We start from the raw sequence: 23063 nt of genomic DNA on the forward strand, positions 1-23063 counted from the left end.
ACTCTAAGTCCTCTGGAGACCTATTTGGCAGCTTACTGTCAAAAGCGTGTTTTCTTTTATTTAACTAGAACTAATGATACAGTTTAAATTTATTTCTTTATGTTTGACTATAAGTGAGAAAAATCACTGAGCAAAAATTATTTGTAAAATATATCAGAGTGGAGCAGCATCAGGATAAATAAACAAACATTGTACATGGACTTGATCAAAGCTAGTTTCAAAGCCCAGCTCCACAATTTATGTGCTGTGTGTCATTTAGCAAATTGCTTCACTCTCTGAGACTGTTTTCCAATATATGTATATTTTTTTGTGAGGGAGATTGACCCTGAGCTAACATCTATGCCAATATTCCTCTATTTTGTATGTGGGACGCCGCCATGGCATGACCTGATGAGTGCTGTGTAGGTCTGTGCCCAGGATCTGAACCTGAGAACCCTGGACCACTGAAGTGGAGTGCATGAACTTGACCACTACACCACTGGGCCAGCCCCATGAGGTTTCCAATTTTTAAGAGGAGATAATTACAGCAGAATTATTGAATGGAGTCAGGGTCATGGTCAGGGTCAGGGTTGGGGGTTAGGGTTAGGGTTAGGGTTAGGGTTATTGTTAGCATTATAGAAATATGAAGAGATCCTAGATGCTTAATGAACTTTAAAAAATATGAGAAGACTCAAGTCTTTCTTAGGCAATTAACGTGGAAGCATGGTATATCAACCAAATACAAGAGATTTATTTTTGGGACTTGTTTCTCATTTAAAAGTACACATTTGTTTTGCACCAGAAAGAGATGATTGTTTGAACATGCTCCATTCTTATAATGAGCACAGGACAAGTCCTGAGTCATGCACAAGGCATTCTTTTAAGAAAAACTGACAGGCATTAACATTTCATAGGCATCCATCGTTGGATGCGTGAACACTGCATTAGAAAAAAATACTCCTGGCATTGCATTTTGTGGCGTCTTGTTGGAGGTGACTAATTTATCTAGTGTGACTGCTTGAGGAAATATTTCTCCATCTTTGCAAGTGGATTCTTCTTTCTCATTTCTCAGTAGATTTATTGCATGGATAAAATGAATTCTATAATGCTTTTAAATGTTTCTCAGTAAAAGATGAATTCCAGAGTCTCACATTTAATCAATAATGTTTTACTTGACACCAGAATAGGAGGGCATTCCGACCAGCTTGCTCGCCAGCGTCAGAAAACAGCGGGTAAGTGTCACTGTCCAATGTGCTGAAAGCTGCTACCGCTTATGAAATAAGTGGCCCTGGGTTTGTTTTCTGGAAGACACCTCATTTTAACATATAATCCAATATTTAAAAATACTTCACAGTATTTAAAGTAAAGCTTCTTGTGGCTTGTAGGATAACCTATGAAATACTGCTTTGATATCTAGAAAAATAGTGATAATCTTGAAATAATTTGATTTTTTTTATTGTGGCAACAAATAAAAATTTCTCCTTCCTGCAAAGATAAGTGGATTTGTATAATTTTTATTGAGTGTAAATTATAACTAATTTAATAGTTTTCTATATTCATTTACCATGAAGCAGCACTTGGGATTTGTGGTTTTCCATTTTCACAAAACACTGAATATATTTCTTTTAAGCCTGATGTTTTGGTGCTTAGAGCTTTTGAAGACGAACTGGACCGCATAATTGAAAGTTAAACCAGCTGTGAGTCACTACATTTGGATGTAATTTAAAACCATAATATGCCGTAATAAACAAAATAGCAATAATAATGAAGCTATATTGTACTCCTGAAATATCCAAATATGAATTACTAAGAAATTTGGGGCTGAAAGCTTAACATAGTATTATATTAAGACTATCTATTGGCTTTTATTTAATTATTTTATTTTATCAATAGGTTTTTCTATGCTCACTTTATTTTATAAGGAAGAATTTCAGAGGAACTAAGTGACGGAATTAGAACTCTACAACCTGCCTTCTACAGAGGCCAAGATAGATCCCAGGAAGACGTCTAATAGTTGAGTTCGTGCTTTAACCTCTTGAGTCCAGAGAATTTGGAAGCCAGAAGGATGACTTTTACTTTGACTATGAATGTGTGGTTTGAATAGTGCAAGTTATTTAGAGACTTTTTGAAAAACAAAATCAGTTTGAAAGCTCTTGCTTTTATGACCCATCAAATATTGCAGGTTGTCTTTCTTATTATTCTCATGATCTAATGGCTTCTTTTTTTTTTTTTGAGGAAGATTAACCCTGAGCTACCTACTGCCAGTCCTCTTCATTTTTTTTTCCTTTTTTTTCTTTTTGCTGAGGAAGCCTGGCCCTGAGCTAACATCCATGCCCATCTTCCTCTACTTTATATGTGGGATACCCACCATAGCATGGTGTGCCAAGCGATGCCATGTCCGCACCCGGGATCCGAACCGGCTAACCCTGGGCCGCCGAAAAGCGGAATGTGCGCACTTAACTGTTGTGCCACCAGGCCGGCCCAGTCTAATGGCTTCTAATATCAAGCCCTCATTTATCTGCATTCTCTTTCTTACCTTAGTTTTTTTCTCCAGATATCATTTTTTCACCTATTTTTATGTTAATTTAATTATTGTCATTTTTTTCTCACCTCCATCCCCATTTACCTCCTCTCATAGGCATCCACTCCAACATGTTTAATAAATCCACTTATGTATATCCTTAAAATATATTTATTGTGTTATTTTTATATATTTTATACACGAAGGTGACATTGTACCATAATTTTTTGTTTCTTCCTTTTTCATTCAATTCTATTTTTAAAGATCTACCCATGTCAAAATATATACGTGTTTGTTTATATGTATTTCAATACTTCTGACTTTGTAAAGAAGTCAATTTTCCCCAAATTAATTTACCAACACAATCTAATTCTAAGAAAATTTCCCCTCTATATATAATGTTGCAATCTCATACATGAATAATGATTGTTATGCCTTTTCACTTCTGATGTTTTCCATTTTTTCCTTCTTTCTTTTTCTTGCCTAATTGTGTTGGTGAGAACCTCCGATACCATTTTGTATGGTTGTGGCAAAAGTGTGCATTCTTTTCTTGTTCTTGATCTTAAAGTGAATGCATGTAAAATTTTCTCGTTAAGTGTGATGTTTGCTGTAGATTTTTGGTAATCAGAATTAATCTGTGTAACAAATACTTACCTGGAGTACTGTCTTTTTCATTCAGTTCCAAGTGTCTTCAACTTTCTATTTTTATTTCATCTTTCTCCTAGAGATAGAATATTTCTTATTTTTCATATCAACATATCATGTTGATTTCTAATTTTATTGCTTTATGGTCTTTCTTTATATTATTTATTGCTTTGTGAACTTTCTGTTGTGACTTGGTACATTGTAACTTTTTGCAAGTGTGTCATACGTATTAACACACCTATACACACAAATTTTTTAGTTCTTCTGCGATATGACTTTTCTTTTTGTCTGCTTTATCTTTTTCTGAGAAGGAAGCATTAAAATCTCCAGCAACAACGGTTGATTTATCTACTCTCTGTAATTTTATCAATGATGCTTCATATATTATCAAAATATATCAATATCAAACTGTATTATTTAGAGCATTATGTTCATGATTGTTATAAGTTCTTTCAAAAAAATTTTTATTTGAGTTCATAATAGCTTACATAATTGTGAAATTTCAGTTGTACATAATTTCCTGGCTATAGGTGCTTTCCTTCACCCCCTGTGCCCACCCCCACCCCTCTTCCCCTGGGAAAACCACTGAACTGTTTTCTTTGTCCATGTGCTTGTTTATGTTCCACATATGAATGAAATTACCTGATGTTGGTCTTTCTCAGTCTGGCTTATTTTGCTAAGTATAATTCCCTCCAGGTCTTTCCATGTTGTTGCAAATAGGGTGAATTTGTCTTTTTTTCTGGCGGAGTAGTGTTCCATCTTCTTCTTTATTCCACATCTTCTTTATCCAATCATCAGTCGATGGGCACTTGGATAGTTCCCATGTCTTGGCTATTGTGAATAGTGCTGCGATGAACCTAGGGGTACATGTGTTACTTTGCATTGTTGATTTCAAGTTGTTTGGGTAGATACCCAGTAGTGGGATGGCTGGGTCATCTGGTAGTTCTATTTTTAGCTTTTTGAGGAATCTCCATGCTGTTTTCCATAGTGGCTGCTCCAGTTTGCATTCCCACCAGCAGTGTATGAGGGTTCCCTTCTCTCCACACCCTCTCCAACATTTGTTATTTTTAGTCTTAGTGATTATAGCCATTTTAACAGGCATAAGGTGGTATCTTAGTGTAGTTTTGATTTGCATTTCCCTGATGATTAGTGATGTTGAACATCTTTTCATGAGTTCATTGGCCGTCTGTGTATCTTCTTTGGAAAAAGGTCTGTTCATATCCTCTGCCCATTTTTTGATTGGGCTGTTGGTCTTTTTGTTGTTCAGTTGTGTTATATATTGTGGAGATTCACCCCTTGTCAGATACATGATTTGCAAAAATTTTCTCCCAATTGGTGGGTTGTCTTTTGGTTTTGATCCTAGTGTCTTTTGCCTTGCAGAAACTCTTTAGTCTGATGAACTCCCACTTGTTTATTTTTTCTTTTGTTTCCCTTGTCTGAGAAGACATGGTATGTGAAAAGATCCTTTTAAGTTCAATGTCAAAGAGTCTACTGCCTATATTATCTTCCAGGAGTTTTATAATTTCAGGACTTATCTTCAAGTCTTTGATCCATTTTGAGTTTATTTTTGTGTATGGCATGTGATAATGGTCTACTTTCATTCTTTTGCTTGTAGCTGTCCAGTTTTCCCAACACCATTTATTGAAGAGACTGTCTTTTCTCTATTGTATGTTCTTGGCACCTTTGTCGAAGATTAGCTGTCTGTAGATATGCAGTTTTCTTTCTGGACTTTCAGTTCTGTTCCATTGATCTGTGTGCTTGTTGTTGTACCAGTACCATGCTGTTTAGATCACTATGGCTTTGTAGTACATTTTGAAGTCAGGGATTGTGATGCTTCCAGCTTTGTTCTTTTTTCTCAGTATTGCTTTAGCAACGTGGGGTCTTTGGTTGCCCCTTATGAATTTTAGGATTCTTTGCTCTATTTCTGTGAAGAATGTCACTGGGATTCTGATTGGGATTGCATTGAAATCTGTAGATTGCTTTGGGTAGTACGGACATTTTAACTATATTTATTCTTCCAATCCATGTGCGTGGAATCTCTTTCCATCTCTTTATGTCATTATCTATTTCTTTCAATAATGTCTTATAGTTTTCATTGTATAAGTCCTTCATCTCCTTAGTTAAATTTATTCCTAGGTACTTTATTCTTTTTTTGTGATTGTAAATGGAATTGTATTCTTGAGTTCTCTTTCTGTAAGTTCGTTATTAGAGTACAGAAATGCAACTGATTTTTGTAAGTTGATTTTGTACCCTGCAACTTTACTGTAGTTGTTAATTATTTCTAATTGTTTTCCAATGGATTCTTTAGGGTTTTCTCTATAAAAGATCTTGTTGTCTGCAAACAGAGTTTCACTTCGTCACTCCCTATTTGGATACCTTTTATTCCTTTCTCTTGCCTAATTGCTCTGGCCAAAACCTCCAGTACTATGTTGAATAAAAGTGGTGAGAGTGGGCATCCTCATCTTGTTCCTGTTCTCAGAGGGATGGCATTCAGTTTTTCCCCATTCAGTATGATGTTGGCTGTGGGTTTGTCATATATGGCATTTATTATGTTGAGGCAATTTCCTTCTATCTCCATTTTGTTAAGAGTTTTTATCATACATGGCTGTTGGATCTTGTCAAATGCTTTCTCTGCATCTATTGAGATGATCATGTGATTTTTTATTCCTTGTATTGTTAATGTGGTGTATCACATTGATTGATCTGTGGATGTTGAATCATCCCTGTGTCACTGGAATAAATCCCACTTGATCATAATGTATGATCTTTTTGATGTATTGCTGTATTTGGGTTGCCAATATTTTGTTGAGGATTTTTGTATCTATATTCATCAGTGATATTGGGCTGTAGTTTTCCTTTTTTGTATTGCCCTTGTCAGGCTTTGGTATCAGAGTGATGTTGGCCTTGTAGAATGTGTTAGGAAGCGTTCCATCTTCCCTCATTTTTTGGAATAGCTTGAGAAGGATACGCATTAAATCCTGTCTGAAAGTTTGGTAGAATTCCCCAGGGAAGCCATCCGGTCCTGAGCTTTCATTCTTTGGGATGCTTTTGATTACTGTTTCAATCTCTTTACTTGTGATTGGTCTATTCAGATTCTCTATTTCTTCTTGATTCAGCTTTGGGAGGTTGTAAGAGTCTAGGAATTTATCCATTTTCTCTAGATTGTCCAATTTGTTGGCATATAGTTTTTCGTAGTATTCTCTTATACTCTGTTGTATTTCTGTGGTATCTGTTGTTATTTCTCCTCTTTCATTTTCTAATTTTATTTATCTGGGCTTTCTTTCCTTTTTTCTTTGTAAGTCTGCCTAGGGGTTTGTCAATTTTATTTATCTTCTCAAAGAACCAGCTCTTTGTTTCATTGATCCCATCTACTGCCTTTTTTGTTTTAATAGCATTTATTTCTGCTCTTATTTTTATTATTTCTCTCCTTCTTCTGACTTTGGGCTTTGTTTGTTCTTCTTTTTCTAATTCAGTTAGGTGTAGTTTGAGACTGCTTATTTGGGTTTTTTTCTTGTTTGTTAAGGTGAGCCTGTATTGCGATGAATTTCCCTCTTAATACAGATTTTGCTGCATCCCATGTGAGTTAGTATGGTATGTTTTCATTTTCATTTGTCTCCAGATATTTTTTGATTTCTCCTTTAATTTCTTCAATGATCCATTTGTTGTTCAATAGCATATTGTTTACTTTCCACATCTTTGTCCTTTTCTCAGTTTTTTTTCTTGTAATTAATTTCTAGCTTTGTGGCATTGTGATCAGAAAAGATGCTTGTTATTATTTTAATCTTGTTAAATTTATTGAGGCTTGCCTTGTCTCCCAACATATGGTCTATCCTTGAGAATGTTCTCTGTGCACTTGTATATTGTTCAAAAAAACAATAATGTATATTGTTTCTTATCCTGCATATTTTGATTGTATATTCAATTGTACCAATTGAGTTATGTAGTTTTTTTATGTTGTATTTCTTTATTTTCTCCTTATTTATTATTTGTGTCTCTGTTTTGCTTTTTTTGTTTAGTGGTTACCCTGAGATTTGTATTCAAGATCTCATGGATAAGATAGGCCCTTTTCTGATGACCTCTAATTTCCTTAAACTAAACCAATTCAGTCCCTTTCTTCTAGCCCTCCTAAGTTGTTTTTCTCACATCTTATTCCATCTTGTGTTATGCGTGTGTGGTTAAAATGACAAGATTATCTTTGTTTTTGGTGTTTTCCTTCCCTTTGTCTTTAATGCTATACTTGAGTATTAGCTATCCTGCTGTGATTCAGTCTACCTATTGTAGGGGGAGGGTCTCATTGCTATGAACTCCCTTAGCTTATGTTTGTCTGAGAGAGTTTTTATTTCTCCATCATATATGAAGGATATTTTCACTGGATAGGGTATTCTTGGCTGAAAGTTTTTGTCCTTCAATGATTTGAATATGTCATTGCAGTCTCTCCTAGCCTGAAAGGTTTCTGCTGAGAAATCTGCTGAAAGCCTGATGGGGGTTCCTTTGTAGGTTATTTTCTTCTGCCTTGCTATCTTTAGTATTCTTTCTTTGTCATTCAATTTTGCCAGTTTCACTACTATATGCCTTACAGTAGGTCTTTTTACATTGACATATTTAGGAGAAGTGGCAGTTTCTTCCACGTGGATTTCCTTCCCTAGATTTGGGAGGTTCTCTGCTATTATTTCTTTGAACAAGGTTTCTACTCCATTTTCCTTCTCTTCTCCTTCTGGAATACTTGTAATTCTTATGTTGCATTTCCTAATTGAGTTGGATGTTTCTTGGAGACTTTCTTCATTTCTTTTTAGTCTTAGTTCTCTCTCCTCTTCTATCTGGAGTATTTCAGCATGTGTGTCTTTGATTATGCTGATACGCTCCTCTAAGGTGTCCACTTGAGTGTTTAAGGAATCCGTATTTTGTTTTATTTCTTCCATTGTGTCTTTCATCTCTAATATTTCTGATTGATTGTTCTTTATAGTTTCAATCTCTTTTGTGAAATAGCTCCTGAATTTGTTGAATTGTTTATCTACGTTCTCTTTTACCTCATTGAGTTTTTTGATGATAGCTGTTTTGAATTCTTTGTCATTTAGATTATATATTTCTGCATCCTCGGGACTGATTTCTGGGTACTTGTCATTTTCGCTCTGGTCTGGAGATCTAATGTAGTGTTTGATATTGTTAGAAGGAGTTCTGCTCTTTTGCATCCTGGTGTTATTTGGTCACAGTTACCATCTATCGCCGCTGGATGGGGTTCAAGATCTGTGTATTCTGAGCCCTCGGCCTTCAGCCAAAATCCCGGGGGCTGGAGCTGTGCTGAGTGGGTGGTGGTGGGGGGCACTTTCTCCTCTGTGCTCTTGTGGTTTTGTCCCTCTGCTCTCCTGGGGTGTTGGCTTGATAAGGTCACCCCCAGCAAAAGCTTTTGCCCCAGTAGAGGGCTTTGTTCTAGGCTGCAAGGGCCCTTGGCAGTCCTTGATATTCCCATGAACGACCGTGCCCTCCTCTGTTCCTTCCCTCTCAGAGGCCTCCCATGGTCCCAGATTGCCTTCTTTAAAGGGAGGGAGTGAAGATTTCTCTTACCCCATGCCACTTCCCCTGAGGGGGGCTCCAGTCTCTCTGCCCTCCTTCATATGACTGCATGGGTCTCTCTGACATTTTTTGTGTTGTGTTTGGATGTCCTCTGTTAGATTATGGATTCTTTTGTTGTATATTGGAGGGGAAAGATTTCTGTGAGACCTCACTCTGCCGTGATGCTGATGTCACTCCCATTCTTCTGCTGACGTCACTCCCACTATTCTATAATTTCTTGATCTGGTGTTTCTTCTATCAGTATATATCATATGTCTTTTTTCTTATGATAATTTTTACCTTAAATTCTATTTAGTCTGATATTAAGGATGTTACTCTGAAATTCTTTGGTTCATATTTTTCCATTCCTTTATTTTCACCTGACAAAGACTCACTCCTTGACCTAGTTTTTGTCAGGCCTGCTGCCCTGCCATTGGTCTGCTGAGTCCAGTTTTTGCAAAGAATTCTGCTAAGTGAGTTCAGCAAGAATCTCCCTACCCTTGGTGTCTTATCAAGTTCCTCATCCTCACGCTTGATATCTAAGCCTTTGGCCTGCCTTTAGCAAGAATCCTGTTAAGCCAGTTCAGCAAAAATCCCCATACCCTTGATATCTAGCCAGATTCTTCTTAGAAATTTTCCATCCACTGACTCCCTTGCTCTACTGTTTTGCTATAAAGCTCCAACTGTCCTTGCTGCATTTGGAGATGAGCTCAGCTCTACCTGAAGCCTGTCTCCCCTGCTGCAGTAGCTCAAATAAAATCTCTCTTGCCATTTTTAACAAGTGTCTGGTGCAAAATATTTCTTTTATATAAAGTTTAACTTTTTACTTTAATTGTAATCATTATTATATTAGGATCCATTGCTCTATCGTTTAACTTTTTACTTTAATTGTAATCATTATTATATTAGGATCCATTGCTCTATCTTGTTTGCTGTTTTTAATTTTGCATACCTTTTGTACATCTTTTTTTTTCTCTCTTCCTACTTTCTGGTGTATATGTTGAATTCTATTTTACAGGTTTTCAAGTTAAAGTTTCAGTTTTCTGGTGGTTATCACTAGATCGTTAAAACTATACTTGTCTTTCCAACTCTTCCACCAAACAGAGCAAATACATTATCATGCTCTCACCTCACTCTGGTCTGACCTTCCCCTGTCCAATACCACGTAAGTGTTGATCTTTAGTTTTAGGGTTTTTTTATAAAGATTTTATTTTTTTCCTTTTTCTCCCCAAAGCCCCCCAGTACACAGTTGTATATTCTTCATTGTGGGTCCTTCTAGTTGTGGCATGTGGGACGCCACCTCAGTGTGGTTTGATGAGCAGTGCCATGTCTGCGCCCAGGATCCGAACCAACGAAACACTGGGCTGCCTGCAGCAGAGCGCGCGAACTTAACCACTCGGCCACGGGGCCAGCCCCTAGGTTTTAATACATATATTTTATTTTTGAGTCATCACTTGTTTAGAAAATAAACTTTTTTTAAACATATTTACTCACTTTTCCTTCCTGTATCTGGCAGTGTCCTTCTAGAATTTATTTTCAAAGTGGGTTTTTGAGTAATAAACCTCCTGAGGCCTTGAAAGACTAAAAAATCTTTATTTCACTCTTGCGTTTAATTGGAAGTTGGGCTGACATAAAGTCTAGGCTGCTTTGAATTCAGTTCCTTTCTTTAAGTCTTTGGAAATATGACTTCTTGAGTCTAGTTCTTCTATTGTGAGGTCTGAGGTCAGTCTTGGAAGTGACCTTTGGCCTCTTTGAACTTCAAGTTCCTCATCTGTCAAATGAGATGATATCAGTGTGTATTTTGCAAGGAATGTGATAGAAATGAATGAAGTAGTATTGAGAAAATGTGATATTCTCGATGTGTTTCTAGAGAAGAGAATAGTCACTGAGTTGTCACTACAGTGGCTTTAAGATTTTTGACAAAATTCTTCCATTTATGAAAGGATAGGAAGAAAAAGGGAGAACAGGACACATTTTCTTCTATTTCACAAGGTCAGGGAATTCACTGCGATTTTTCCATTTTTAAAAGTCATAGAAAGTTTTTCTAGCTGTGGACAGATTAATGACTTTCAGCAGCTTCTCTTTATGAGACGAGCCACAGGGACTGGCGTGTGATTCCCAGCTTGAAACCAAGCTGTGCTATTTTCCAGGCACCTGCTGTGCAGACTCCTGAGGCCGGGCAGGATGGATGCTGTCCCGAATGCATTGAGTTGGCCTCGGCCATTCAAACCTGTCATTTTCAGTCTCGTGGCTACTCTTATACCACACATTATTTTTTCCCCAACTTTTCCTCTCTGAAGTAAAAAAAAAAAATAAAGAAACAAGTCTGGCCACTAATTTGTTTTCTGTCTATTAATACTTAGTGGTCACCTAAACTCAATGAGGCATCTGTTTCTCAGGCATCTGTGTTTGCTCAATATGGTGTCCTGTTCAGCTCTTGGAAGTGAGTGAGTGACGGAGTCAGGAGAGGTGAGCCTGAGAAGGCGGCAAGATGGAAAAGACCTGAAAGGGGTTGTTTGCCACACCTGCCTGGTGCCCTGCCACATAATGGTCCCTCAACAAGCATTTGTTGAAAAATGCACCTGTTGGCTTGATGTGTATGGTTAGCCTCTCATTTCCAAGGAAGCAGGGTAACTTTGCTGGGTGCTGACATTTTCCAAATTCAATGTTTAAAAAGACAAAAACAAAAACAACATCAGAACCGGGGAACCCCCTTAGGAAGACCCAGACCTTCTGTGCTTCCTTCTCTTCCTCGGAGCAGGGCAGATGGCGGCTCCACTTGCCAGGTCTAAGCAAGAGGCAGAACTAAAAGTAGACCCACTTTATGCATTTTTAAAATGTTAAGGCCTTTGAAGACATCCAAATATGTGAGAAAAGCGCAAGGACGTTTTGCCAACACAAAATGAAAGTAGCTTTCATCTTCTCAAAGTTGCCTCACACGCTAGTTCTAGAAAGCACTCAGCTTTCATATCTGTCCATTTATATTAACATGAGGACTAATTCTCAAGTGAAGTGCTTATCAAATGACCACAAAAGAGATTGCTGGAATAGATTGAAATGATGGGAAGGTACTTATTGTCTCAGAGACAGCAGGCCGGGAAAAGGTTTTGTTTTCCTCCATATTCCAGCATTCTTAGGTATATGAAACCAAAATTATAACCATTAAGACCCACAAAGGTTTTCCCTCTTCTTATAGTGTAAATGTGGGAATTGCAAACCTATGTTTGTGTTAGCTAGATAATCATCAGGGAGTAGAGGAATCAGAGAGCTTTCTTTCTCATAGGATCCTGGCCAGGGCCCTGGGAGGCTGAAGTGGTTGGCCAGTGCAGCACAGAATTGAATTTAGGCAAAGTCAGCTGGGATCAGTCAGGGGCCGTTTTACTAGGGGAACTAGAGAGAGAAGACGATGTTTCAGTTAAAGAAATAGTAGAACTGAGAATCAGGGAGCTTTGGTTCCATGACTTGAGGGGTGACAAAGAGAGCAATGCGTGGAGTGAGGATGCTCGCTTCCCCCTTCTGCTCTGCCTTGTAAAGGTGGGACCCTGGGCCAGCCCTCTCACGTCCCTGGGCCTCATGGGCTTCATTTCCGTTTTTTAAAGTTGGGATAATGCCTTCGGGCGGTTGAGTTGCTTCCTGTTTGGGATGACTATGAATGAAGCTACTGTGAACCTTCTTGTCCATGTCCTTTGGTGGACATAAGCCTTCCTTTTTCTTGAGTAAATACCCAGAAGCGGATCTGCAGAGTCGTAGGTGTATATATGTTTGGCTTAACCAGCTCTTTCTGTGGAACGTTGTGTAAAATTCAACTTTGATGAAGCACCTTGGAGGGCTGGAGAACTCACCAGACAAGGATTCATTTATTCAGCAAACCTTCTGGGGATGCAGGCATGAATGAAGGAAATTCCCTATTCTGGAAAAACTCATTGACTTGAAGGGAGGCAGCATATTTGAGTTTAGGTCCTGATGCTCTTATTTCTTGTAGGGACCCTTGTGATGCCCTTTTCTAGGGGAGGATTATTTATCTTTCCTGGTTGAATTCAAGCATGGCCATGTGACTAGCTTTGGCTAGAGAAATATGCATGAAAATGACCTGTGTCCTGGTGGTTAGAGCTCTAATAGCGGCATATAATTTGCTGTGTTCTCTTTCCCCTCCACCATAACACCTGACAGTGTCCAAGATCAGGGCGCTCCTGCTCCACCGGCCTGGTTCTCAGAATGAAGATTGCATGGAGCAGGGCTAGAGCAGACCCACGGTGGACATGAAACATGAGTGAGAAACAAGCACTTGGTGCTTTAAGTCACTGATATTTGGGGATTATTTGTTAGCTCAGCATAACCCAGCCTGTCCAGACTGATACAGCACTTCCTAGCCACGGATCCTTGGGCATGCCATGTAAATTCTTTGACCCACCTCTGCATAATCTATGAAATGGGGGGACGGACATCTAACTGGGCTCATGCAACCTCCTAGCATTGTTGTGAGGAGTGAAATCAGCAACAGATTGTGAAATTGCTTTGCAAATGCTCTACACATGAGGCGTGGTTTCTCTTGTTGCAGTGTGGTGTAACCTGATTAGTGGTTCAAGGTTCAGACCCTAGACTTAAGCAGCTGGGTCATTTACCAGCTGTGTGACTTCGAGTAAGTCACCTGACCCCTCTAAGCCTTAGTTCCTTTAGCTCAAAAACGTGTGGATCATAGTAGTGTCCACCTACATATATATAGGACATCCCTTGGATATGTAAGGCCCTGTGGGGTCGAGGGAGGGAGGCACAGTATACATAGAATTATGTACAATATAATGCTATATACATAATTATGCAGGCTAAGAAGTCCCAAGATATGCTGTCTGCGAGCTGGAGACCTAGAGAAGCTGGTGGCGTGATTCCAGTCTGAGTCTGAAGGTCTGAGAACTAGGAGAGCCGGTGGTGTCGATCCCAGACTAAGGGCAGGAGAGGACTGATGTCCCAGCCCAAGCAGGCGGCAGAAGAGGAATGATTCCTCCCTTGCTCTGCTTTTTCTTCTATCCAGGCCCTCCATGTGTTGGACTGGATGATGCCCTCCCACATTGGGGAGGTCAACCTGTTTTACTGAGTCCCTGGATTCCAATCTAATCGCATCTGGAAACACCCTCACAGACACACCCAGGAATAGTGTTTAATCTGGGCACCCCGTGGCCCGGGCAGGTGGACACACAAAATGCACCATCGCTACCTTATAGGGTGGTGGGCAGGTTAACTACAAAAGGAGAGAGAAAACACAGCACAGGGCCTGGACACGTGCTGGAGGTTACCTGCCATAGTTGCCCTGGTTGTGTGATGGATGTTGATGTTGTCTAGGTGCATTTTCTGTCAGCATCAGAATCAGAGGGCCCGTGGGGAGGGCTGGGGTTCTGCGATTCTATTCTGTTACAACTGGAACAAGTACATCTCTCTCTTAAAAAATAATCTGCAGGCAGGGAAAATATCTATACAAGGAAAATCATTTAAATGCTTTAGACTTTGTGTTCATAATAATTTATTAAAGATCTGCAGCTAAAAGTGTCTTCTTTCAAAAATAAATCAATAGTTCACACACAGGCCAAGATACTAAAATTTTCTCTTTCTTCCTAGAAATTAGTCTTGGAAAGAAAAATCACATTTGACATGTTTATGAAACATTTATTCAGTCTAGTATGTGCAGGGCGAGGCACGGGGATAAAATGACGCGTAAAGCAAGGCCTCTGTGCCAAGGTGCTCAGAGTCTGAAGGAAGAGATGAGTTTGTGCATAAAGAATTAAAATGAGATGTTCTAAGTGCCATTGCACTACAGAGTTACAGAGAAAAAGCAATGGGAAATAGATGTGGGAGTGACATATTATGTCTGGGTGGGGCCTGCCCAAAGCCTTGGAGAGGATGTGACGTTTGGATTGGCATTTATAGGCAAATTGGACACTCCTTGGATACATAGGGTCCTGTGGGGTGGACAGAGGCACAGATTGGGAGACAGGATATGGGATGAGGCTAAAGATGACATGAGTAGCTGCGGTTGGTTGCAAGGCCCTCAATACTATATTAGGAAATTTGGACTTGATTCTGCGGGCAAGGGCGGGGCGTTGTAGAGACATATGCATTTGGCACATACGCGTTGGATAAACACCAGAGACAGAGAGCAAGGAAAATCAGCAAGGTTATGAATTATCCTCTATTTATATGTCAGGCAAAGCTTTTTGTCTGCTGAACAAGGTGTGCCTACGTAGGTTTGTTGAGATGAAATTGCACAAAAATGAATGCTGTGCCATTTGGGACTGTTAATGAGTAAAAGTTTCACTGTGGGGTGAGCCTGAAGGGGAGACTGAGAAAGAGAAGACTGGGATGTAAGCCAAGCAGGGCAGATGATAATAATAATGCTGACTGCTGTTTACACAGCGCCAGAAACAGGCGGGGCCGCCTACAGGCACTTCGCAAATGGCCCTGCTGCAGGGCAAGTTTATATCCAATCCCAGGGCCTGGGGATTTTGCCCCTCCTGTGCTCAGCCTGTCAGTTGGGGCAGCCTTTGGCCCATAGATGCTGGTCTTAGATGGAAGCAAGTCAGAAAGGCCTAGATGCCCTGCCTCTAATACATACAGGAGGGAGGCTGGCCTTATCAGAATATTACACTTCATCCCAGAGAGTCACCATCAATCATTATAAAGGGATGCCGTGATCATTGTTTCCAATAGCAAAAAACTAAATCACTGTAAAGAGGAGAATGGATCCTTAACAACAAGTGCATGAGGGAATACTTTATAGCAGTTAAATTAATTAGAACTATGTATATGTTATGGCTAAATCTCTAAAATATAATGTTGGGCTAAAAAGCAAGGATGCTTAAATACGATACCACGTGTATAAAGTTTAAAAAATGCACAAAACATATTGGACATAAGCATTAATATGTCGGAAGATGGAAATACTGGTAAATCTCTGGAGGAAGAGAGAGGGACACGAAGGGAAAGGCCTAGACAGGGGGTTTCAACTCTATCTGTGGTGCTTTCTTTGTTTTGAAAGCAAAAATCCATATGGTCAATGTTAAGATTAGATCGACTGGGTGGTGAGTTCATGGCTGTTTATTATGTTATATTGTTTTCTTTTCCTGTTTCTGAATTTGAAGAGAAATTGCATAAGACAACAAAATTTTAAAAGAAATGCTTTAATCGAGGCACCAAGACCTACTCAAACAATGACAGTACTTTGGCATTGAATGGGTTTTCTCATTGCTTTTTCTTCCCAATGACAGCTTTGGGTTTTCACCCATGATGTGTATGTACGTGTAGGTGTGTGTTGGAGGTCTGTTAGAGGAAGGCAGCACATTTGTCAAAATGGAGTATTGTGTTTGTACCAGAAACCTAAAAACATATTTTCTTTAAACAAAATGCAGAATATGTTACCTTAATGAGTAGAAGGGCTTATACTGTGGGTAACTGGGCCTAGGCCACAAAGGATGAGGGGAATTGAAGGGGTAAATTGGACTATATGGGGGAAAGCAATAATCTGGCTATGGGTGATCTTCCCCAGGGAGAGTGGCTAGAGATCTTAATTGTAATTTTTAAAGTTCTGTGGCTAACTTGGGCCTGACACAGACTAGTGTTGCTGTGTGCGTGTGGCCTGATTTGGTGAAGGGAACATAAATCGCAGTGGTTCTCACCCTGTGGAGGTGCCTCTATAGGACTGGCAGAATCTCCTATGGTTTTGCATGTGTATTTAAAGTTGGCAACAGCGTATTTGACGTTATAAAATATATTTTCTGGGTCCGGCCCCGTGGCCGAGTGGTTAAGTTCGCGTGCTCAGCTTCAGTGGCCCTGGGTTTCTCCGGTTCGGACCGTGGGCGCGGACATGGCACCGCTCATCAGGCCATGCTGAGTCGGCACATAGCACAACCAGAGGCACTCACAACTAGCATATACAACTCCGTACTGGGGCGCTTTGGGGAGCAAAAGAAGAAGAAGAAAAAGAAGATTGGCAACAGTTGTTAGCTCAGGTGCCAATCTTAAAAGATATATATATATTTTCTATTTGGAACATAAAAACTTTTTTGGCATGTAAACTACAGAGAGTTAAACTCAACAAATCTTGGGGGAAGAATTTCCAGAAAACAATTTGACTCTTAACTGCAGCCATCACTCCAGGCGGGAAGAACGAGGATTAGGGAATGAGTGGCTGTGAGATTTGCCAAGGGAGAAAAAGGTCACTGCTCTAGGCCAGGGTGCGCAGGGGGCCAGAATCTTGGTGGTGATGATGAGGGTGATGGGGTGATTGGACAAATAGTGGGTGGTCTTCTTTGTCTCTGTGATTCCCTCACCTGGAGCGGGGGTCAGGGGGGTTGGGAGGGGGAATGACAGGCCCTCGGGGGCCTGGGGACAGAGCAAATGCTTGGAGCCCAGTTGCACGCAGTGCTGTTCCTTGTTTGTTTCCAAGCCTGTCGCTGTTGAAGCAGGACCACAGGCAGTGAGGGCTGAGAGGAACCATGGAGGGACTTGGGTTTCAGGGCCCAGGTGGGGCCATGGGTAAGCCAGGCAATGGAGCAGAGACCCCGATGGAAGTTTCTGGACATGCAAAGTGGGGATGAGGGCTTGACGGGTTGCTCTGGGCTGAAGGCTATTAATTTCAGGCCCTCTTGCTGATGAGGAAGCCTCTTTGAACTCTAGGGGTTTTCTGTGCCCATCTTGGGTCCATTGGCTGGGGCCCTGTGAATTAGGCTGACAAAAGACACATTAACAAGAGAAAAAGAAACAGAAGTTTGTTAACATGCGCAGTGCAGATACACATGGCAGCACTCGGTGATGAGAAACAAAACGGGGTGGTTAGAACTTGGGCTTATACAGTATCTCAACAAGAGAACATCACATTTTTAGAGAAGTGATAAGACAAAGGAAAAGGACTTTGAGTTTCTAGGGTAGCAAATTGTGGGAAGGCAAATATATGGGGAGACTAATGGAAGATAAGGGCTAGTTCGGACCATTTGTTATGTAGATGCCTCTGGTGCAGCCTCTGGGCTCCTAAGGGTCTAGAGTTGTCTCTGGTGGTGAACTTCTGGCCTTCCTGGTAGACAAGGAAGGGGGCCATCTTTACAAATTCATGTCCTGCTTTTAGGCAAATAGGGGAGGGCAGAGAGCTTTTCTATGTCTGCTTCTCCTCTATTATCTTCAGCTCAAAATGATTAATATGCCAAAGTGGCGTATTCTGCTACGCTTCAGAACATCTTGCTATCAGGTGGTGTGGCACCTGGATCGCTAAGTTTGCTTCCCCCTGACTGGGGACTAGACGGGGCTGGGGCTGCAGGCTGAGGGGCTTCACAGGGGCTGCCCATCCGGAGAGGCAAGCTCCAACAGACAGCTCTGGCTTTCTTCTTAATGATCTGTTATCACTGTTAAAGTTTTCCATATTTATGTATCTAAGGTGCATTAAAAAGTCCAGGAAATGCCTACATCCCACACAAGGTCAAGCCTCTCCTATTGCCCATGTTCTGATATATGATAATTTACCAAGAGGCAAGGTTTCCGCTGAGGGAATCGGATTCCTTCCTTCTGTGTCTGGTCTTTGTGGCCCCTTTCACTGAGATCCAGGCAGAATTTCTCCGCTAGAATCAAGCTTTTGACCTTTGAAATGCTATTTCTCCAGCAGAATTGATAGGAACGGGAAGGTACAGAGAGTTTAGGATATTTATTGAGCCATATGGCCTTGAAACCTGTTCAAATATAATTAGAAGAAAGGCAAATGCCAGCTCCTGTTGATTACTTTTGAACACACTTGCCAGGGGGACAAGGAAGGAGACTTCAGGGGTGTCAGCAGGTGCCACTGGGGGCTATCGGAAACTCCAGTATGTCAACACGGGCTTTCACACGGTCAGTGGTGGCAGCTCACCACTCAGGACAGGTGCAGGAGAGGGTCAGATGGACTGTACTAGGGTTTACTTATTTTGAATAAATGAACTGAAAGCCATTCTCATTCTCTGTAGACGTATGGTGGAGCATATCACAGAGCGCCAGGGAGAACGATTAATACAAGTGGCATAAGATAACCATTTCACAGCTGGTCTTTACTGCATGTTGGCTATATTTTTGGGGAAATGGATATGCTGGCCGCTCTGTCTTGAATGCTCCCCCACCCCTCCACCCTTTGTCCATCTGGCTCCCTCCTATTCATCTTTGAAAGTCAAGCTCAGGTTTCACCTCCTCTGGACAGCAAATCATCAGATGCAGTGAATCACCGTTCCCAGGTACCAACTTATACCTGATGGGGTGCAGGACGTACTACTCCAAAATATGGCTCCTTGGCACGTTGAATATTTGAAGCTGAAGGAGTTTGAGGAAATGGCAGAAGTGGGAAGGTCACTCTGACCGCCCCCACCTGACCGTTGTCCCCTTGAACAGGTCGGAAAGCCCTCAGTTGAGAGGTGGCCTTCCTATACCTGGCAGAAAGGAGCATCCTTATCTCGGAAGACAAAGGGATCCTGAGAACAATCCCAATAAGCAGGCCTTTCTCAGTCTCCCCCAGGTTACTGCACTTACATGGTACTCCTTAACCTATCGTATTTCTATACCACTGCCCCTTGTCTTCAAACGTCACATAAATATTCTCAGGTCTTTGGGTCTTCATTTCCTTACAAAGGCTCCCATGTCACATAAACTCATATTATTTAAATTTGTTTGCTTTTTTCCTGTTAATCTGTCTTTGTCATTTTAATTTTCAGACCCAGCCAGAGACCCTAAGAGGGCGGGGGAAAACTTTTTTCTCCCCTACGTACTTATGTGAATTCTCAAGTTTGACGTTAATTGAGGGCCTAGTTTTTATTTTTAAATACTAATATGGTGCTCATTGTGTGAGAACCACTGTTCTAAACACTTTTGCATGTATTTACTCATTTAAGTCTCATAGCAACCATACGAGGTAAGTACAAATATTCTACCTATTTTACAGATGAGAATAATGAAGCCCAGAGAGGTGCAGTTGGTGCCCAATGTCACACAGCTAATAGTCGTGGAGCTGAACCTCAGCACTGGGTGGTCTGGCTCTGGAATCTGTGTCCCTAACCAACGTGCCATACTGTCTCTCCCTAAACACTGCTGCCCAATACTTGCTAACTTGTGTCAATCCGTATCTCCTCATCAGGCCTCATCTTCCGCCAAAGCTGCTCCTCCCACAAGTTTTTTTTCATCCCAGTTCATGGCTACTCCAACCTTCCAACTGTTCAGACCCGAAATCTTGGAGTCATCTTTGACTCTTCTCTTGCTGTCACAAGCACATCTCATCCATCTGCAAATCTGGATGGTTCTACCTCTGGCATGGAGCCAGATCTGACAGTCTCTCCCACTTCCACTGTAACCATCTCCGTCTAAGCCACTGCTGCTGCTGGCCTGGGTCATGGCAGGAGACTTCTTCCTATGTGGCTTCCCTGCTTCCTTCCTTGTCCCCCATCCCCATCCCCGCCTCCATCCCTATTCTCAACACAGCAGCAGCCTGAATGACTCATTTAAGATGTGTCAGATCATGTTGTACCTCTGTTCAGTATCTTTCGTCATTCCTGACTTTGTGCTTGCCCCTTTACTTGAAATACTCTTTCTTCAAATATCTACATGGCTCACTCCCTTACTTCCTTCAGTTCTTTACTCAAATGTCAACTTTTCAATGAGGTCTTCCCTCATTTCCCTGCATAAAATAGCCGCATCCTCACTGCTGTAACCTCCTGTCCCCCTTAACCTGTTTTGCTTTTATGCACAGCACGCATCTGACATACGTTTATTTGTTTATTTGTGTATTTCTGGCCCCTCCCACTAGGATGTTAGCTCTATGAGGGCAGAGACTCAGACTCTTTTGCTCAATGCTGTGTCTGCAGTGTTGAGAATACTGCCTAGCACATAGTAGGTTCTCAATAAATATTTGGAGACTAGATGAAGTGAAGACTTATTCTGTGCTAGTCACTGTTATAAGCATGTTGATATGTATCATCTCTTTGAATCTTCACAAGATCTTCCAAAGCCACCTGGGTGTCTTTGGAACAATTATTTATCTCTGTTTAGCCTCAGTTCCGTTATCTTTAAAATGAGGATAATAATGGTAATTATCTCTAAGAGTAAGTACCCTTAAATCCTGGAAACAGTGCTTGGCACTTAGTACCTGTTGCAGGTGGTTTCCTTGGGAAGCCAGGGGAGATTCACACATAGGATCAGTGCACTTGGAACCAACACCAGCAGCAGGATTGGCCAGAGGGAGAAGGTGGGCTGCAGTCTCATCACTGGTGGGTGGGAAGGGTGGTGAAACTGGAGCTAGAAAGACCCACTAGAGTTGGCTGTGTTGGGGCAAGCGGACCTGGCCTTTGTATTCCTGAATCTCTGTCATTGGCTTCAGGCTGCTCTGGGGAGGGCATGGCCTTGGGTGGCCACTCTTTGGTCCCAGGCAACCTTTAGGGAGGGCTCACAGCCACCCACACTCCCAGCAGCTGGAGAATGAGAGCTTCAGTACTGGATGTGGGTTCATGTGGAGGCCTGGGTGCAGCGTGCCAGCACTTGCTGCGGTAAACTTCAGGAAATGCTTGGGATCACACCTTCTTACTGCATTGCTTGAACCCAGCAATCAGTTCCCTGCTTAGAAGTCCTCGTTATTTGCGTGCCCATTGAGCACGGAACCCATACCATCCTTTGAGAGTCTTGGCTTCCCCGTAAAGATTTAGAATTGGATTCATCTACAAGCCTTTCTCCCTGTTGCCTTCCTCAAGTCAGAGACTTGCCCAGCTGCCCAATGGCTTAGGTCACGGCTGAGGTGTCAGTGGTTTCTACCCCATGCCCTGTGATTAAGGTAATTCAGAACAAAATAAAGTGAGCCTTTTGAGTAGTCTAGGTCAGCAATCAAATGCTGGATGCCATTTCAAGGAAATCCCTCCCACTGCCTGGAATCCTACCATTAGAATCCCATTACGTATTGAAGCATTTTAAAAAGCATCCAGAGTGTTCTATTGAAATGCAAATAACTCTGTAAACGTTAACGGCTTAAACTTTTGTGATGAAATGCCTTTATATCTTTATTCAAAAACACTATTAAGTTTCTTATTTTAAAATATTCTAAATGTGGTCATCATTTTATGGTTCAGCTTGGGTTTCATACATTTTCAGTGAAAATAGTCCAAATTTCTTCATTTGGGCATTTTCGTTGAGAAGGGTTAGGGTACAGTAGAAAAAGAGCGTTTGAGTCAGGAGAACTGGAGTCTAGCGTGAGATCTGCTCTAACTGAGAACTGAGAAGGCTGAGAACTTTTGCCAAGTTCCTTAATGTCACTGAAGCTCATTCCCCCTTGGGTAAAAAGAGGGATAGATCTAGCTCTGTGCTGTCCAACACTAGCTGTGTATGGCTATTTACATTAAAATTAAAATTAAAATTTAACTCAGTTCCTCAGTTACGCTATGTTACCGCACAAAGGGCGCGATCTGTTCTCCGTGAGGCAAAAGCCAATCCGTCAAGAGGCAAGATGGTGGAGGGGCCAGCCAGGGGCACAGTGGTTAGGTTTGCATGTTCCGCTTCGGCGGCCTGGAGTTCGCTGGTTCGGATTCTGGGTGTGGACATGGCACCGCTTGGCAAGCCATGCTGTGGTAGGCGTCTCACATATAAAGTAGAGGGAGATGGGCACAGATGTTAGCACAGGGCCAGTCTTCCTCAGCAAAAAGAGGAGGATTGGCAGCAGATGTTAGCTCAGGGCTAATCTTCCTCAAAAAAAAAAAAAAAAGAGGCAAGATGGTGGCAGAGAAAGGGCATCTTATTAAGTGATAAGCTAGCAAATTGGAAGATGGAGGAATAGCATCCTAAAGAACTATCTTAAGGTGGGCACAGAATCTTGAAGCAGTTATGTAGGCCAGTGGGTTACAGGGGAGGGGTTAGGAATGTTGACCCTCTGGTGTTACAGACTGGGAGTTGCCACAGCAGATCTTTCAGCTGTCATTGATGATGGCTATCAGCATAGACTCGCTGTCTGGGAGTCATCACATTCCTAAGGAACTCAAAGGAACAAAGTTATCGTCTTACTGCAGCTGGTAGGTACGTATACAAGCAGGGGTCATAAAATCTGCAGAGCAGGTAGATCTCCTGGAGGGTGGAGATCTAGCTGGGTTAGTTAGTCAGAGGTCATTCACAGTTACAGCATGGTTTCTTTTCTACAATATGGCTTCCCTTATGTCAACCTTGTGTTGAGCTAGTATCAACCACATTTCAAGTTCTCAATAGTCAGTGGTGACTGGTGGCTACTGTAATGGGCAGCAAAGAAAGTCCAGCTGAACAGTGCATGAGGGTAATGCCTTCACTTCTTTAATTTCTAACGTTTTTTAGTTTTGCATAGGGATATTTGTTTAGAAGAAAAATCAACCTG

The 23063-nt window shown here is 41.3% G+C and overlaps 1 protein-coding gene across 16 annotated transcripts in view; it reads left to right on the forward strand.

Moving 5' to 3' along the window:
- SV2B (synaptic vesicle glycoprotein 2B) overlaps positions 1-23063 on the forward strand; it is a 193716-nt gene that overhangs the window by 77542 nt on the left and 93111 nt on the right. The window contains exon 2 of one of the 16 annotated variants that reach the window (XM_070267178.1): positions 1162-1211. The exons of the other annotated variants lie outside the window; for them this stretch is intronic. The gene's annotated coding sequence lies outside the window, so the exon portion shown is untranslated. The remainder of the gene's footprint in view (positions 1-1161; positions 1212-23063) is intronic. 16 annotated transcript variants of the gene reach the window in all.

Source organism: Equus caballus, chromosome 1 (genome assembly GCF_041296265.1).
Source record: "Equus caballus isolate H_3958 breed thoroughbred chromosome 1, TB-T2T, whole genome shotgun sequence".
In the NCBI taxonomy this organism is placed as follows: Eukaryota; Metazoa; Chordata; class Mammalia; order Perissodactyla; family Equidae; genus Equus; species Equus caballus.